Consider the following 19,672-nt stretch of genomic DNA (forward strand, 5'->3'; position numbering starts at 1 on the left):
GTAGATTAATTGGATCCATCACGTTCCACGACATTATTTCCTTAACACCGATTTCCTTCAGTTCCTTCCGTCATGAGACCTTGTGTTCCCCAATTTTTTTGAGATGTTATTTGTGTTCGTCTCTTGAAACCAGAACCAAAATATGTATTTAATTGGTCTGGCATCTCTTTGTTCCCATTATAACTTCCCTGTTTCTGACTGGAAGGGACCTACATTTGTTGTAAATAATCTTTTCCTCTTTCATACCTATAGAAGTTTTACAACCAGTTTATACATTCCATAAAACCATAAGAAACAGGAACAGGTGTAGGTGATTCGGCTCCTTAAACTCCCTTAAACCATTCACCAAGATCATAGCTAGCCCAATACTCCTCATATTCTCCTCAAGTACTCCATTTCTCCCTCTTAATCAATCTTTGTCCTCCTTCACTGACATCTGAACTGCTCTCAATCCTCAGGTATGCTACTTTTTTCGGCACTTGTCTGCACTTTCCTTGTATTTTCTACCTTCCCTAATTTCCCTTGTTAGTCATGGTCAGGCCATCTTTCCCGATTTATTTTTGTGCCAGACAGGAGTGAACAACTACTTCAGTTTCTCCATGTGCTCAATCAAAAATATATGAAAAATGTAATGTTCTGCTTCTGATGCACTCTAATTTGCATTGCCATTATCCACACAGTTCACGTGTCCTCAGCATCATTTCCCCAGTGCTGGAGACAAACATTTCTCCTTCTGGTATACCTTCGCATCCTAAAACACTTCTCAATTTTTCACTCCCACTCAGAGAATTACCTTAACTTCTTTTTCCAAGAACTTGCATTTATTTAGTACCTTAGCAACAACTGATATTAATACGATATTGTTAGCAGAATACAAAATGCTTTGAGACAGAGTTTTTATCTGGACTGACATAGACAGTTAGAAAAGCTCACATGATGTAGCTGATGCCCGAAGTTGTTTAAAAAGCTTTGTTAGTAGAAGTTTTAAAGGAACAGTAAGCTTTATTGAATTTTACTGGACCATACCAAGACGCTTCAGGCTCAGCTTACCGCATGAAATGGAAGCACTTCAAAGTCTCACATTACTATTGACTATAAGAAAAATAGAGTCAAGTAATAAAAGAAAACAGGCAACAAATTTTGAATATGAGTGACTATCCAAAGGAGTAACAATGACTTTCTTCTGTGACATATCACTCAATGATATGACATAGGAAGATAAATAGTTGATTTATCTGTCATGGATGTTATTAGCAAGGTGAGAATTTGTTGCTATTTACTGACACCCTTGATAGGAGACTGCAAATAACCATCTTGAACTGCTGCACTTTGTGCAGAATGTACTGCCAAGTGTTGTTAAGTGCAGAATTCCAAAATGTTTGATCCAGCAACATTGCAATGATGTTGACACATCTATAAGCCAGGATATCTTGTCACCTGGAAGGAAACATGAAGCTGATGACGATAGCACAAATACTTGAAAAAATAATAACAGCTGGTTCAGTTTAATGTATCCTCTGAAGACCCAGACTTATATTCCTAAGGGTTTCCACAATTTCTTGACTGAACTTTAGCATAACACTGAAGGAATCCCCAGAGCAATAACCTAAATGGTCCAGGGCCCTGTGTCTTCCGGGTTGCAATGATATTTTAGCAAAAGTTTGCAAAATTCCTTTAGAAATTCATCCCTTCCCCAAATTTCCTACAGAGTCTGATTACCAGAACCAGTAGAATGGCAGGAAGTTTACAGAAGACAGTTTGTTCTTATTTCCAGTAAAAGGATAGTGCATCTTTATTTTTGCCAATGAAAGTCATTTAATTATGCATTTTCAATGAATTGCATTAAGGGATGTATCACCTTCGAAGCCAAGGCGAATGATGAGACCCCACTCCTACAGATGTCAGGTCCCAAACTAGCAGCTGGCACAGTTCTGTCACAGTGCTCTGGGTCACAAGGAGCCTGCATTGACACTGTGCCTTGCTGATTTAAAAGGAATGATTTCATGGGTGAAAGACTCTGACCCTCATATGTTCCCAATGCATCTTGAGGTGCCTTGTAGATTTGGCCTCTGCCTGAGCTTGGCGCTCTTTGAGTAAAAAATGAGGTCTGCAGATGCTGGAGATCACAGCTGAAAATGTGTTGCTGGTCAAAGCACAGCAGGCCAGGCAGCATCTCAGGAATAGAGAATTCGACGTTTCGAGCATAAGCCCTTCATCAGGAATGAGAGAGAGTAGCCAAGCAGGCTAAGATAAAAGGTAAGGAGGAGGGACTTGGGGGAGGGGTGATGGAGGTGGGATAGGTGGAAGGAGGTCAAGGTGAGGGTGATAGGCCGGAGTGGGGTGGCGGCGGAGAGGTCAGGAAGAGGATTGCAGGTTAGGAGGGCGGTGCTGAGTTGAGGGAACCGACTGAGACAAGGTGGGGGGAGGGGAAATGAGGAAACTGGAGAAATCTGAATTCATACCTTGTGGTTGGAGGGTTCCCAGGCGGAAGATGAGGCGCTCCTCCTCCAGCCGTCGTGTTGTTATGTTCTGCCGGTGGAGGAGTCCAAGGACCTGCATGTCCTCGGTGGAGTGGGAGGGAGAGTTAAAGTGTTGAGCCACGGGGTGGTTGGGTTGGTTGGTCCGGGCGTCCCTGAGGTGTTCTCTGAAGCGTTCCGCAAGTAAGCGGCCTGTCTCACCAATGTAGAGGAGGCCACATCGGGTGCAGCGGATGCAATAGATGATGTGTGTGGAGGTGCAGGTGAACTTGTGGCGGATATGGAAGGATCCCTTGGGGCCTTGGAGGGAAATGAGTGTGGAGGTGTGGGCGCAAGTTTTACATTTCCTGCGGTTGCAGGGGAAGGTGCCGGGGGTGGAGGTTGGGTTGGTGGGGGGTGTGGATCTGACGAGGGAGTCACGAAGGGAGTGGTCCTTGCGGAACGCTGATAGGGGAGGGGAGGGAAATATATCCTTGGTGGTGGGGTCCGTTTGGAGGTGGCGGAAATGACGGCAGATGATACGTTGTATGCGGAGGTTGGTGGGGTGGTAGGTGAGAACCAGTGGGGTTCTGTCTTGGTGGCGGTTGGAGGAGCGGGGCTCAAGGGCGGAGGAGCGGGAAGTGGAGGAGATGCGGTGGAGGGCATCGTCGATCACGTCTGGGGGGAATCTGCGGTCCTTAAAGAAGGAGGCCATCTGGGCTGTGCGGTGTTGGAACTGGTCCTCCTGGGAGCAGATGCGGCGGAGACGAAGGAATTGGGAATATGGGATGGCGTTTTTGCAGGGGGCAGGGTGGGAGGAGGTGTAGTCCAGGTAGCTGTGGGAGTCAGTCGGTTTATAATAGATGTCTGTGTTGAGTTGGTCGCCCGAGATAGAGATGGAAAGGTCTAGGAAGGGGAGGGAGGAGTCTGAGACAGTCCAGGTGAATTTCAGGTTGGGATGGAAGGTGTTAGTAAAGTTGATGAACTGTTCAACCTCCTCGTGGGAGCACGAGGCAGCGCCGATACAGTCATCGATGTAGCGGAGGAAAAGGTGGGGGTGGTGCCAGTGTAGCTGCGGAAGATGGACTGTTCCACATATCCTACGAAGGGGCAGGCATAGCTGGGGCCCATGCGGGTGCCCATGGCAACTCCTTTAGTTTGGAGGAAGTGGGAGGATTGAAAAGAGAAGTTATTCAGGGTGAGGACCAGTTCAGTCAGTCGAAGGAGGATGTCAGTGGAAGGGTACTGGTTGGTGCGGCGGGAAAGGAAGAAGCGGAGGGCTTTGAGTCCTTCGTGATGGGGGATGGAGGTGTACAGGGACTGGATGTCCATAGTGAAAATAAGGCGTTGGGGACCGGGGAAGCGAAAATCCTGGAGGAGGTGGAAGGCGTGGGTGGTGTCCCGAACGTAGGTGGGGAGTTCTTGCACTAAAGGGGACAGGACCGTGTCGAGGTATTGGGAGATGAGTTCGGTGGGGCAGGAGCAGGCTGAGACAATGGGTCGGCCGGGGCAGGCAGGTTTGTGGATTTTGGGCAGGAGGTAGAAACGGGCGGTGCGGGGTTGTGGGACTATGCGGTTGGAGGCGGTGGATGGGAGATCCCCTGAGGTGATGAGGTCATGGATGGTCTGGGAGATGATGGTTTGGTGGTGGGAGGTGGGGTCGTGGTCAAGGGGGCGATAAGAGGAGGCGTCCGCGAGCTGGCGTTTGGCTTCAGCCGTATAAAGGTCAGTGCGCCAAACTACCACCACGCCTCCCTTGTCTGCGGGTTTGATGTGAGGTTGGGATTGGAGCGGAGGGAGTGGAGGGCTGCACGTTCTGAGGGTGAGAGGTTGGAGTGGGTGAGAGGGGTGGACAGGTTGAGTCGGTTAATGTCACGGCGGCAGTTGGCTATAAAGAGGTCGAGGGCGGGTAGGAGGCCAGCACGGGGTGTCCAGGTGGATGGGGTGTGTTGGAGGCGGGAGAAGGGGTCGTCAGAGGGTGGGCGGGAGTCTTGGTTGTGAAAGTAGGCACGGAGGCGAAGGCGGCGGAAGAATTGTTCAATATCTCGGCGCGTGTTGAACTCATTAATCCGAGGGCGTAGGGGAATGAAGGTGAGGCCCCTGCTGAGGACTGATCTTTCATCCTCAGAGAGGGAGAGATCTGGAGGGATGGTGAAAATCCGGCATGGTTGGAGCTAGGACCTGGTGTGGGACAGTCCCACACCAGGTCCTAGCTCCCACCCATGCCGGATTTTCACCATCCCTCCAGATCTCCCCCTCTCTGAGGTTGAAAGATCAGTCCTCAGCAGGGGCCTCACCTTCATTCCCCTACGCCCTCGGATTACAGAGTTCAACACGCGCCGAGATATTGAACAATTCTTCCGCCGCCTTCGCCTCCGTGCCTACTTTCACAACCAAAATTCCCGCCCACCCTCTGACGACCCCTTCTCCCGCCTCCAACACACCCCATCCACCTGGACACCCCGTGCTGGCCTCCTACCCGCCCTCGACCTCTTTATAGCCAACTGCCGCCGTGACATTAACCGACTCAACCTGTCCACCCCTCTCACCCACTCCAACCTCTCACCTCAGAACGTGCAGCCCTCCACTCCCTCCGCTCCAATCCCAACCTCACCATCAAACCCGCAGACAAGGGAGGCGTGGTGGTAGTTTGGCGCACTGACCTTTATACGGCTGAAGCCAAATGCCAGCTCGCGGACGCCTCCTCTTATCGCCCCCTTGACCACGACCCCACCTCCCACCACCAAACCATCATCTCCCAGACCATCCATGACCTCATCACCTCAGGGGATCTCCCATCCACCGCCTCCAACCTCATAGTCCCACAACCCCGCACCGCCCGTTTCTACCTCCTGCCCAAAATCCACAAACCTGCCTGCCCCGGCCGACCCATTGTCTCAGCCTGCTCCTGCCCCACCGAACTCATCTTCCAATACCTCGACACGGTCCTGTCCCCTTTAGTGCAAGAACTCCCCACCTACGTTCGGGACACCACCCACGCCCTCCACCTCCTCCAGGATTTTCGCTTCCCCGGTCCCCAACGCCTTATTTTCACTATGGACATCCAGTCCCTGTACACCTCCATCCCCCATCACGAAGGACTCAAAGCCCTCCGCTTCTTCCTTTCCCGCCGCACCAACCAGTACCCTTCCACTGACATCCTCCTTCGACTGACTGAACTGGTCCTCACCCTGAATAACTTCTCTTTTCAATCCTCCCACTTCCTCCAAACTAAAGGAGTTGCCATGGGCACCCGCATGGGCCCCAGCTATGCCTGCCCCTTCGTAGGATATGTGGAACAGTCCATCTTCCGCAGCTACACTGGTACCACCCCCCACCTTTTCCTCCGCTACATCGATGACTGTATCGGCGCTGCCTCGTGCTCCCACGAGGAGGTTGAACAGTTCATCAACTTTACTAACACCTTCCATCCCAACCTGAAATTCACCTGGACTGTCTCAGACTCCTCCCTCCCCTTCCTAGACCTTTCCATCTCTATCTCGGGCGACCGACTCAACACAGACATCTATTATAAACCGACTGACTCCCACAGCTACCTGGACTACACCTCCTCCCACCCTGCCCCCTGCAAAAACGCCATCCCATATTCCCAATTCCTTCGTCTCCGCCGCATCTGCTCCCAGGAGGACCAGTTCCAACACTGCACAGCCCAGATGGCCTCCTTCTTCAAGGACCGCAGATTCCCCCCAGAAGTGATCGACGATGCCCTCCACCGCATCTCCTCCACTTCCCGCTCCTCCGCCCTTGAGCCCCGCTCCTCCAACCGCCACCAAGACAGAACCCCACTGGTTCTCACCTACCACCCCACCAACCTCCGCATACAACGTATCATCCGCCGTCATTTCCGCCACCTCCAAACGGACCCCACCACCAAGGATATATTTCCCTCCCCTCCCCTATCAGCGTTCCGCAAGGACCACTCCCTTCGTGACTCCCTCGTCAGATCCACACCCCCCACCAACCCAACCTCCACCCCCGGCACCTTCCCCTGCAACCGCAGGAAATGTAAAACTTGCGCCCACACCTCCACACTCACTTCCCTCCAAGGCCCCAAGGGATCCTTCCATATTTGCCACAAGTTCACCTGTACCTCCACACACATCATCTATTGCATCCGCTGCACCCGATGTGGCCTCCTCTATATTGGTGAGACAGGCCGCTTACTTGCGGAACGCTTCAGAGAACACCTCAGGGACGCACGGACTAACCAACCCAACCACCCCGTGGCTCAACACTTTAACTCTCCCTCCCACTCCACCGAGGACATGCAGGTCCTTGGACTCCTCCACCGGCAGAACATAACAACACGACGGCTGGAGGAGGAGCGCCTCATCTTCTGCCTGGGAACCCTCCAACCACAAGGTATGAATTCAGATTTCTCCAGTTTCCTCATTTCCCCTCCCCCCACCTTGTCTCAGTCGGTTCCCTCAACTCAGCACCGCCCTCCTAACCTGCAATCTTCTTCCTGACCTCTCCGCCCCCACCCCACTCCGGCCTATCACCCTCACCTTGACCTCCTTCCACCTATCCCACCTCCATCACCCCTCCCCCAAGTCCCTCCTCCCTACCTTTTATCTTAGCCTGCTTGGCTACTCTCTCTCATTCCTGATGAAGGGCTTATGCTCGAAATGTCGAATTCTCTATTCCTGAGATGCTGCCTGGCCTGCTGTGCTTTGACCAGCAACACATTTTCAGCTTGGCGCTCTTTGGCCTACTTGACGGCTTGCTGCTACCACTGGACTTGCCGTTGGACCTGTTCTTACACCATCTGCTTTCATCTTCTTCACAAGTCAGACACTGCAACCATATGCAATATGGCTTCATTGCTTCTACTGGCAGAAACCTAAATTGGGATCATAATGAACAGAAGACATTCTTGTCTTGGAAGTGTCTGTGCTGACACTTCAGTGCTGCTAGATTCCTGGATCCAATTCATGATTTCCCATCCTCATTCTCTAAGGGATCTATGTTCACTTTGGTGTTTCCTTTCCTTTTTATATATTGTAGAGAACAACTTCTTGTCCACTTTTATATTACTCCCACGATTACCCTCAAAGTCTATTTTCCCCCTCTTTGTTATATTTTTGGTCATCTTCTGTTCATTTTTAAAACCCTTCCAATCCTTCAGCTTACCACTGATCTTTGCAATATTATGTATTTATTTTTCTTTCAGTTTGGTGCTATCCTTAATTCCCGTGGTTAATTGTCAGTTTATCCCTTTCCTAAATTCCTTCTTACTAGTGATGTCTCTGAAATATCAATCATGAATTAGTTTCTTAAACTTCTGCCATTGTTAATCAATTGCCTTTTCTGATAAACTCCATTTCCAGTCCATTCCAGTCGATGTTACCCTCATTCCGTTGCATTCCCTTTATTTAAATTTAACACCATTGTTTCCTTAGCGATCATTTACTCTGAGATGATACATTAAACCTCATTGCACATTACCAGATCCAAAATAGCCCGATCTCTGATTGAAGTCAAGAAAGCGGTGCTAGAAAAGAACAGCAGGTCAGGCAGCAACCTTCCTGATGAAGGGCTTATGCCCAAAATGTTGATTCTTCTGCTCCTCGGATGCTGCCTGACCTGCTGTGCTTTTCTAGCACCACACTTTCAACTCTCCAGCATCTGCAGTCCTCACTTTCTCCTGATCTCGGACTAGATCCACAATATATTCCACAAAGGTTCTAGGAAAGTGTCCTAAAAATACCCTATAAATCTTTCCTCATGGCTATCTCTGCCAATTCAATTTTCCCAATCTACATCAAGATTAAAAGTCATCCATAATTAATACACTGTGCTTTTTTTAAACATGTCCTCACTCTCTCCTGATTTAATCTTTGTTCTACATATAGCTACTGTTATAGGGGTGGGGTGATGGGGGGGGGGGGGGGTGCTAAAGCAGGATGGGTCATGCAGCATATGGGGAGTTCCTGGACACGAAGGTAATCCAAAGTGAACATATGTTTAGCAAGTGTGTGCATCTCAAAGAACTTTGGATCTGAGTTGATGAGCTGGACTCTTAAGTGGGAGACATTGTATCACTCACTGAAGGCGATAGTTATCTGGACAGTTTGCACCAACATCCCTCAAGCTGGATCATTCAAATTTGGTCTGTGGTCATGGACAGGAAAGAGCGTCAGCAAGTGAGGCTAATATGGAGACCTGGAGGTAAAATTCAATGAGCCTTGGCCATTGCAACTGTCAAATAGTTATGAAATTGTGGAGAGGGATACGCTGGCTTCTGAAGCGGAAGGACATGACAGCGTTGCAAGGCAAAAACAAGGACTACAGATGCTGGAAACCAGACTCTAAATTAGAGTGGTGCTGCAAAAGCACAGCAAGTCAGGTAGCATCTGAAGAACAGGAAAATCGACGTTTTGGGCAAAAGCCCTTCATCAGGCGTTGCAAGGCAGCTATTTAGGTGGTAATAGAGAGTGGGACAGGAAGTGACACAATGTACAAACATATTATTAAAGCAAAAAAGTCATAGAGTCATAGAGATGTACAGCATGGAAACAGACCCTTAGGTCTAACCCATCCATGCTTAACAGATATCCCAACTCAATCTAGTCCCACCTGCCAACACCCGGCCCATATCCCTCAAAATCCTTCCTATTCATATACCCTTCCAAATGCCTTTTAAATGTTGCAGTTGTATCAGCCTCCACTACTTCCTCTGAAAGCTCATTTCATACACGTACCACCCTCCGCGTGAAAAGGTCGCCCCTTAGGTCCCTTTTATATCTTTCCCCTCTCACCCTAAACCTATGCCCTCTAGTTCTGGACTCCCCACCCCAGGGAAAAGACTTTGTCTAGTTATCCTATCCATGCCCCTCATAATTTTGTAAACCTCTATAACTTCCAGGGAAAACAGCCCCAGCTTGTTCAGCCTCTCCCTATAGCTCAAATCCTCCAACCCTGGCAACATCCTTGTAAATCTTTTCTGAACCCTTTCAAGTTTCACAACATCTTTCCGATAGGAAGGAGACCAGAATTGCACGCAATATTCCAACAGTGGCCGAACCAATGTCCTGTACAGCTGCAACATTACCTCCCAACTCCTGTATTCAATACTTTGACCAATAAAAGAAAGCATACCAAACGTCTTCTTCACTATCCTATCTACCTGCGACTCCACTTTCAAGGAGCTATGAACCTGCACTCCAAGGTCTCTTTGTTCAGCAACACTCTCTAGGATCTTACATTAAGTGTGTAAGTCATGCTAAGATTTGCTTTTCCAAAATGCAGCACTTGCATTTATCGGAATTAAATTCCAACTGCAACTTCTCGGCCCATTGGCCCATCTGATCAAGATCCTGTTGTAATCTGTGGTAACCTTCTTTGCTGACCACTTCACTTCCAATTTTGGTGTCATCTGCAAACTTACTAACTGTACCTCTTACGCTTGCATCCAAAAAGTAGAGTACCGATCCTTGTGGCACTCCACTGGTCACAGGCCTCCAGTCTGAAAAACAACCCTCCACCACCACCCTCTATCTTCTACCTTTGAGCCAGTTCTGTATCCAATGGTTAGTTCTCCCTTTATTTCTTGAGATCTAACCTTGCTAACCAGTCTCCCATGGGGAACCTTGTCGAACGCCTTACTAAAGTCCATATAGATCACATCTACCGCTCTGCCATCATCAATCCTCTTTGTTACTTCTTCAAAAACCTCAATCAAGTTTGTGAGACATGATTTCCCACGCACAAAGCCATGTTGACTATCCCTAATCAGTCCTTACCTTTCCAAATATATGTACATCTTGTCCCTCAGGATTCCCTCCAACAACTTGCCCACCAGCGACGTCAGGCTCACTGGTCTATAGTTCCCTGGCTTCTCCTTACTACCCTTCTTAAAAAGTGGCACCACGTTAGCCAACCTCCAGTCTTCCGACACCTCACCTGTGATGATACAAGTATGTCAGCAAGAGGCCCAGCAATCACTTCTCTAGCTTCCCACAGAGTTCTAGGGTATACCTGATCATATCCTAGGGATTATCCACCTTTATGCATTTCAGGACATCCAGCGCTTCCTCCTCCCACAAAGGCAGCAAGGAGAAAGAAATTTAGATTGGTATGGTGGCTCAGTTGTTTGCATTGCTGCCTCACAGCGCAAGGGACCCAGGACCAATTCCAGTCCTGTGTGGAGTTTGCATATTCTCCCCATGTCTGCGTGGGGGGTTTCATCTGGGTGCTCCAGTTTCCAATGTGCAGATTAGGGGGATTGGCCATGCTAAATTTTCCATAGTATCCAGGGCTATGCAGGCTAGTTGAGTTGACCATGGTTAAAATAGGTGGGGTGGGGGTCTGGGTGGGATGCTCTTTGGAGAATTAGTGTGGACTCAATGGGCTGAATGGCCTCTTTTCACACTGTAGAGATTCTATGACAGCTGCAAACACTCCTCAATACAATGAGACATGTAGCACCCCAACACTATGGCATGCAGAGACTTCTCATGGCTCTATGGGAATAGCCATCTACTTGGCTGACGTGCTGCACCAACTGATTGATCAACACATAACAGTACATTTGGAGTGTTTCATGTGCTCTAAGTCCTTTTCATCCCAGCTTCACATCGAGGGGATGCCCCATACCATCCTTGAAAGTCTTGCAAGTTTTGTGTTGGTTATGGTCAGAATTACTTTGTTTAAAGTCAGAGGCGATGAAATGTGCTTCATTTGCATGAGCCAATGACATGGTGGACCATCATCTGTGAGCAGCATGTGAACCACAAACACTTTAACAGTGCATGCAATTCAGTTGATATAGCTGCAAATGAAGTGTGGCTGTATTTTTCAAGTGTAACGTTTGTAGGTCACATTTTGCAAACAGCAAGACATGGCAGGGATGCAGCTTGTAATGGACACCCTCAGCATTGAGTTCCACGTTGTTGTCAGGCATCCATCATCGAATAAAGAATCTGCATGTACACATTTTTCTTGGTGTACCTGGACAGTCCATTTTGACAAATTCTGTCTCCCCAACATTGGGTGTATAAATCTTCCACATTGATCACCAATATTCCTCCTTGTCCCCTGAGATCTGACATTATACTTTAATGATGCCCACCATGGTTCTGCATGCTTTCCCTCTTGGAGACCACAGCTGTGGTCACTGTCAATAGATCCCCTAAAGCTATTCTTGCCCTTCCATTATGAACAGCTATTCCCCTTATAATTCAATTTTCCCCCAGACTTCCTTGCCCACACCTCAATACATTTCTGCTTCTGCTTCCCAACATGCCTAACAGGCCACACAGCTACCTGGACTACACCTCCTCCCACCCTGCCCCCTGTAAAAACGCCATCCCATATTCCCAATTCCTTCGTCTCCGCCGCATCTGCTCCCAGGAGGACCAATTCCAACACCGCACAACCCAGATGGCCTCCTTCTTCAAGGACCGCAGATTCCCCCCAGACGTGATCGACGATGCCCTCCACCGCATCTCCTCCACTTCCCGCTCCTCCGCCCTTGAGCCCCGCTCCTCCAACCGCCACCAAGACAGAACCCCACTGGTTCTCACCTACCACCCCACCAACCTGCGCATACAACGTATTATCCGCCGCCATTTCCGCTACCTCCAAACGGACCCCACCACCAAGGATATATTTCCCTCCCCTCCCCTATCAGCGTTCCGCAAGGACCACTCCCTTCGTGACTCCCTTGTCAGATCCACACCCCCCACCAACCCAACCTCCACCCCCGGCACCTTCCCCTGCAACCGCAGGAAATGTAAAACTTGCGCCCACACCTCCACACTCACTTCCCTCCAAGGCCCCAAGGGATCCTTCCATATCCGCCACAAGTTCACCTGTACCTCCACACACATCATCTATTGCATCCGCTGCACCCGATGTGGCCTCCTCTATATTGGTGAGACAGGCCGCTTACTTGCGGAACGCTTCAGAGAACACCTCTGGGCCGCCCGAACCAACCAACCCAATCACCCCGTGGCTCAACACTTTAACTCCCCCTCCCACTCCACCGAGGACATGCAGGTCCTTGGACTCCTCCACCGGCAGAACACAACTACACGACGGCTGGAGGAGGAGCGCCTCATCTTCCGCCTGGGAACCCTCCAACCACAAGGTATGAATTCAGATTTCTCCAGCTTCCTCATTTCCCCTCCCCCCACCTTGTCTCAGTCGGTTCCCTCAACTCAGCACCGCCCTCCTAACCTGCAATCCTCTTCCTGACCTCTCCGCCCCCACCCCACTCCGGCCTATCACCCTCACCTTGACCTCCTTCCACCTATCCCACCTCCATCGCCCCTCCCCCTAGTCCCTCCTCCCTACCTTTTATCTCAGCCGGCTTGGCTCTCTCTCTCTTATTCCTGATGAAGGGCTTATGCTCGAAACGTCGAATTCTCTATTCCTGAGATGCTGCCTAACCTGCTGTGCTTTGACCAGCAACACATTTGCAGCTTCAATAAGCCCACCACCCCAATCCCAAACTTCTTTCCCCCCACTCCACTGGTCAACATATGGACTCCCCAGGACTTAGAGCTTTCCAGCCCCATTAGAACATAGGGACTAGGAGTAGGAGTAGGCAATTCAGCCCACGAGAATGATCCACTATTTCATAGGATTATGGCTAATCTCAGACTCCACTTTCCTGCCCACTCTCCAAAACTCTTGAACCCGTTACTAATTAAAAATTTATATCCTTCTTAAATGTGCTTAATCGCCCAGCATCCACCACACTCTAGGATAAATTCCACAGATTCATGCCCTTTTGAGAGAAATAATTTCTCCTCATCTCTGTTTTAAATCTGCTACCCCTTATCCTAAAACAATGACCTCTCATTCTAGATAGCCCCACATGATGAAATATTCTCTCTAGGTCAACATTGCCAATTCCCTACACCATCTTATTTACCTCAATTAGATCTCCTCCCCTTCTTCTCAATCCAGAGAGTATAGGCAAACCCCTCATCTCTGGAACCAAACTAGTTAACTTCCTCTGAACTGCCTCCAAAATAACAATATCTCTCCTCAAGTAAAGAAACACTTGCAGCAACACTTCTCTACTTTCATGCCTTCTCCTTTAGCAATAAAGGCCAAACTACCATTTCCTTTCCTTATGACCTGCTGTACTTCCATATTAGTTTTCTGCAATTCATTCACAAGGACACCCATATCCCTCTGCAAGAAATTTCTCTCCATTTAGATAAAACGTTGCATTTCAATTCTTCTGACTAAAACGGATAATATCACATTTGTCATATCAAACATCATCTGCCATGACTGACTTTAACAGATAGCCCCAGTCCACTGACAAAGTGTGTCCCTTACCACATATTCCTGGACCTTGGAATGCAGCAGTCTGAAAGAAGGATTATATCCAAAGCGTTGACTGCTCCACCTCCTGATGCTGTCCAGCTTGCTATGCTCTTCTGGTCCCCTGTTTGTCTACTTTGGATTTCAGCATCTGCAGTTTGTTTGTGTCTCACACTTGGTTGAGGGCAACAGTTTGCTCTGGAAGATCAATAAATTTCAGACAGATGTAACAGCATTTTCACGCTCCAGGCATAGTTGTATGTTTGGCTCGGTCCGCATCCCAGGGATCAGCTTGTATTGAACAGGGTCCTGTGTCATGGAGCTGCTCGCGATGGGATTCAACAAAAATCAGTGCATCTCTCACCAAACCTTCTTTGCAAGACACATTCTAGAATCGGCTATGCTAAGGTTTCCTTACCACTGCAGCCATTTCGAGAGCAGAATGCAGTGACACACAAAGTCCAGTTGTGGATGAAAGATCTAACGGGTTTTGCCCTTCTCACTACCGGCCACATTACATCTTGGTGCTTGTTGGTAACTTGTGGTGATGAGGCATTCTGCCAAACAACCTTGACAGTGTGCTCCAAGTCTGATCAAACGTTTCCTTTCTTCATAGGCTCAAAGTCTTTATGTGTTGAACACTGCCTGTTACGGTCCAACAGGAAATTACAAGCTTTTCCACAAATGGTAGAGGTACAGTATAGTCCAACGACATGAATGTTCCGTGGCAACATGGCCGGTCCCATCCTTCACAATCACAGGGACTGGTGGAGGTGTCAGCATGGAATGCCACTTGGTATTTGTACAGCAAAGGGTCAATACAGAGTTTGGTACAGCCATCAGTCAAGTCCAAATGTAGCCATCGGGATGAGTGCAATATTGGGTATGTTCTTCCACCTGCTCTATGTGATGTCCTGCTGACTCGAAACATTTTGAGTTCTAGTCGAAGTTGAAGATAGCTTGGATGAATACTGCAATGCAGGTTCAGGGTATGGGCCAGACCTACATCACATGTAACAACGCCAAGAGCACCTCACACCGGATGACCAGGTGTTTACCTGCAATGGAGTCCCACGTGCACAGTTTCTGCCTCAACCTGGCCATATCGTGGGTGGCATGGTGGCTCAGTGGTTAACACTGCTGCCTCACAGCAGGGTAAAAACAAGGACTGCAGATGCTGGAAACCAGAGTCTAGATTAGAGTGGTGCTGGGAAAGCATAGCAGGTCAGTCAGCCTGTCGTGTTAAGGGATGTGTAGGTTAGGTGCATTAGTCAGAGGTAAATATTTGAAATTAGATTACTTAGTGTGGAAACAGGGCCTTCGGCCCAACAAGTCCACACCGATCCTCCGAAGAGCAACCCACCCAGACCCAATCTCCTACATTTACCCCTTCACCAAACACTATGGGCAATTTAGCATGGCCAATTCATCTAATCTGCACATTTTTGGACTGTGGGAGGAAACCAGAGCACCCGGAGGAAACCCACGTAGACAAGGGGAGAACGTGCAAACTCCACACAGAACCAACGTCATCTACAAAATTCCATACAGGGACTGCCACAAACACTACGCAGGACAAACAGGAAGAAAGTTAGCCACCAGGATACACGAACACCAGCTAGCCACAAAAAGACACAACCCCCTCTCCCTCATAGCCCTACACACGGGTAAAAAAAACCCCACCATTTTGACTGGGACAACACATCTATCCTGGGACAGGCTAAGCAAGGACATGCCAGAGAATTCCTAGAGGCCTGGCACTCCAATGACAACGCCATAAACAAACGCATAGATCTAGATACCATCTATCAACCCCTCAGAAAATAAACAGGAAATGACATCACCACAAACCCTGGAACCCCATCCAGGAGAAAGATAGAAATCGAAAGCAGGAGACATCTTTGCTTCACTTGGAGATGCTGGTGTTGGACTGGGGTGTACAAAGTTAAAAATCACACAACACCAGGTTATAGTTCAAGAGGTTTAATTGGAAGCACACTAGCTTTCGGAGTGACGCTCCTTCATCAGGTGATAGTGGAGGGCTCAATTGTAACATAATTTATAACAAAATTTTGCAGTGTGATTATAACTGAAATTATACATTGAAAAATTGATTGTCTGTTAAGCCTTTCATCTTTTAGAATACTGATGTTACCTAGCTAGTTAATGAAACGTCTGGATATCAAACCTACAGCTCAGCGAGCAAACCTACGCCCTAAACTGTGGCAATTCTTGATAGGCTGAAAGCACAAAATTAGGAAGCCACAGAGTGTCAACCACCCACTTTACCCTTCAACTTGATTATTTCGGGGATGGAAACTTATTAAAAGACAAAGCAGTGAGGAAACACCCACTGAACACGTTTAAGATTTTGTTTTAAACACCCATTTCACGTACCCCCTCTCCCCTCCGCAACTGGGAGGCTGGGAGAGCAAGGCTACTTTTTGTAAATAGCAGGAATTTCCAATGATTAAGCTTTAATCCGCGGTGAAAGGCGTGTCCTTTGACTGAAGGCGGAAACGAAAGTGAAAGGTTCTTCTGATCCTTGACGTGGATCGAAGTCGGTCGGTTGCGGATCTGAGGTGGTTTAAATCGCAGTTTGTTGAGGGGGTTACCGGCCCCTCGGGGGGGGGTCTCCATGTCTCCGGTGAGTAACTGTGTCTGAGCGCGGCTCCCGGAGCTCGAGCGGGTCATCCGGGGCCTTGGCGTTTGAGCGGGATCTTCAGGGCCGTCCGCACGGAATGGCGCAGGGAGAAGGAGACGAATGGTTTACTTTGTTTTTATATAGAGATGGAAGTGAGCGAGACAGCGGGAAATGCGAAGCAAATGTTATTATTTGATCCGAGTTTAACAAACGGAACAAAACCAGAAAATGTTGGAGAAGCTCAGCGTCTCTGAGGTTTCTGTGGAGAGAGAAAGCGGTACATGAACGTCTCGGGTGTGACTCTGGGAGCTTTAACATCGACAGAAACGGCAAAACCCGCCGGGTTTCTCCAGTATCTTGTTTTTATTTCGGGTTTCCAGTAATCTCGGTGGTATTAATTTATGAGCATAAAAACGGTGAGGAATGTATACCAAACGAACTTTGAACAGAACGCAGAAATGCTGAAGGTTAGAAATAAACAGCTGCCTCCTGCTGGAAGTCATGAAACTGCCGTTGGCTGAGGGCGGTTTAAATTCAAATATTCAAATCTTATCTGCAGCGAGGTCAAATGTCAAGGGAAAAGCAATAGGTAGAATGGGGGGGGAGGGGAGGGTGATGGTGATTGGTCAGAGCGGAGGTTGGAGCAGATAGGTGGGAGGGAAGATGGACAGGTAGGACAGCTCAAGGGGGCGGTGATTGGTCAAGGGGGCGGTGCCGGATTTGGTTGGATTTGGGATGGGGATGGGGATGGTGGATGAGGAAAATGATGAAATTGGCATTGATGCCTGTGGTTGGAGGGTCCAATGCAGAAGATGAGAAGTTCTTCCTCCAGGCGCTGGGTGGTTATGATTTGGTGGTGGAGGAGGCCCAGGACTTGCACGTCCTTGGTGGAGTTGGAATTGGAGAGTTTCTTTTATTTCAAAAATATACTTTATTTGTAAAATAATCATAAAATAATTTGGTCTATACATTTGGTCATGCCATATATATGTTAACATTTACATACACAGATCATAAATTATCATTGTTATATACAGGTCTGTGCATTTCTCACTCATATGCCCATATATTTAGCTGAGGTGTGTTGGGACAGGACTTCTGTCCCCGTGTTCATTTGGAGGAGAGAGACACCGGGTCTGATTAAAAGTATAAACAGGTTTAGGGTGGCACGGTGGCACAGTGGTTAGCACTGCTGCCTCACAGCACCAGAGACCTGGGTTCAATTCCTGCCTCAGGCGACTGACTGTGTGGAGTTTGCACATTCTCCCCGTGCCTGCGTGGGTTTCCTCCGGGTGCTCCGGTTTCCTCCCACAGTCCAAAGATGTGCGGGTCAGGTGAATTGGCCATGCTAAATTGCCCGTAGTGTTAGGTAAGGGGTAAATGTAGGGGTATGGGTGGGTTGCGCTTCGGCGGGTCGGTGTGGACTTGTTGGGCCGAAGGGCCTGTTTCCACACTGTAAGTAATCTAATCTTAATGAGAGAGAATCGTACACAGTACAGTGAAGTGTCTAGCTCACTGGAGAAGGCGCGTTCTGACAATATTTTTAATTTGTCTATCCTTTTGTTCTCTCACATTCCAGAGTTACATCCTTATTTGGTAAAATGCAGAATTTTGGTATGTCATTGGTTCTCACCTGATAACATTCTATTACCTCAGTTTGAGCTACGTGCATTTAGACATGGCTCCAATGTCCTGTTATCTCTCACCCTCCCTGGGACCTCTTCAGGCTATGCCATCAGCTTTTCAGTCTGTTCTTAGTGTAACATAATGGCTTACTGTTGTCTAGTGAAGCTAACAAGTTCCAGACTTGCTAATACTACCTTACATAGAACATAGAAGGATACAGCGCAGTACAGGCCCTTCGGCCCTCGATGTTGCGCCGACCGAATCCTACCTAGCCTATACTAGCCCAATAACTTCCAAATGCCTATCCAATGCCCGCTTAAATGACCATAAAGAAGGAGAGTTCACCACTGATACGGGCAGGGCATTCCATGAACTCACAACCCGCTGTGTGAAGAATCTACCCCTAACATCTGTCCTATACCTACCACCCCTTAATTTAAAGCTATGTCCCCTAGTAACACCTGACTCCATTAGCGGTAAAAGGTTCTTAGTATCTACCCTATCTAAACCCCTAATCATCTTATACACTTCTATCAGATCTCCCCTAAACCTTCTCTTCTCCAATGAGAACAGCCCCAAGTGCCTCAGCCTTTCCTCATAAGATTTTCCTACCATTCCAGGCAACATCCTGGTAAACCTCCTCTGCACTCGTTCTAAAGCTTCCACATCCTTCCTATAGTATGGCGACCAAAACTGCACACAATACTCCAGATGAGGCCGTGAGTATTACCTAACAATACAGTTTCTTACACTACCTAACCTTAATAATGGATCCCAACAGGTGTCAGCAGAGCCCAAACAACTGCATGGGCCCCCTGTTCTTTAGGCAGGCAGATGTTAAACGGTGGTCTTTCCCCACCGCGCCTTGGCGGCAGCTGCACCAAGCTTCAGCGCATCCCTCAACACAGTCCTGGACCTTGGAATGTGCCAGTCTGCAACACTCAGTTGGGGTCAACTCCTTCAGCTGGAAGATCAACAGGCTTCGGACCACCCAGAGAGCGTCCTTCACCGAGTTGATGATCTTCCAGGCACAGTTGATGTTCATCTCAGTGTGCGTCCCGGGGAACAGGCCGTAGAGCACGGAGTCCCGCGTCATGGCACTGCTCGGCGTGAACCTTGACAAACACCACTGCATTCCTCTCCAGACTTCCTCTGCATAGGCACATTCCAGAAGGAGTTGTGTGACAGTCTCTTCCCCCCCCCGCAGCCACTTCGAGGGCAGCGTGCGGTGTGGCTGAGAGTCTGGGCATGCATAAAGGATCTCACAGGCAGAGCCCTTCTCACCACCAGCCAAGCCATGTCTTGGTGCTTGTTGGACAGTTCTGGCGATGAGGCATTCTGCCAAATGGCTTTGACAGTCTGCTCAGGGAACCGCTCGATAGGATCCACCCTCTCCTTTTCCCGAAGGGTCTCGAGGACACTACGTGCTGACCACTTCCTGATGGACTTGTGGTCAAAGTTGTTTTTCTTCATAAACTTCTCCACGAAGGACAGGTGATACGGAACGGTCCAACTACTCGGAGCGTTCCGCGGCAGCGAGGCCAGGCCCATCCTTTGCAACACCGGGGACAGGTAGAACCTCAGTACGTAGTGATACTTGGTGTTTGCATACCGGGGATACACGCACAACTTGATGCAGCCA

The 19,672-nt window shown here is 48.7% G+C and overlaps 1 protein-coding gene across 7 annotated transcripts in view; it reads left to right on the forward strand.

The window, feature by feature from the left end:
• LOC132833767 (tumor necrosis factor receptor superfamily member 14-like) overlaps window positions 1-19,672 on the forward strand; it is a 110,070-nt gene that overhangs the window by 31,615 nt on the left and 58,783 nt on the right. For 2 of the 7 annotated variants that reach the window (XM_060852302.1, XM_060852306.1), the window contains exon 1: window positions 16,069-16,407. The exons of 1 other annotated variant lie outside the window; for it this stretch is intronic. The gene's annotated coding sequence lies outside the window, so the exon portion shown is untranslated. Of the gene's footprint in view, window positions 1-16,067; window positions 16,408-18,650; window positions 18,750-19,672 lie in introns of those variants that run through there. 4 more of the 7 variants (XM_060852301.1, XM_060852305.1, XM_060852304.1 and 1 more) reach the window with 3 other exon arrangements.

The sequence above is a fragment of the Hemiscyllium ocellatum genome, chromosome 37, assembly GCF_020745735.1.
Source record: "Hemiscyllium ocellatum isolate sHemOce1 chromosome 37, sHemOce1.pat.X.cur, whole genome shotgun sequence".
NCBI lineage: Eukaryota > Metazoa > Chordata > Chondrichthyes > Orectolobiformes > Hemiscylliidae > Hemiscyllium > Hemiscyllium ocellatum.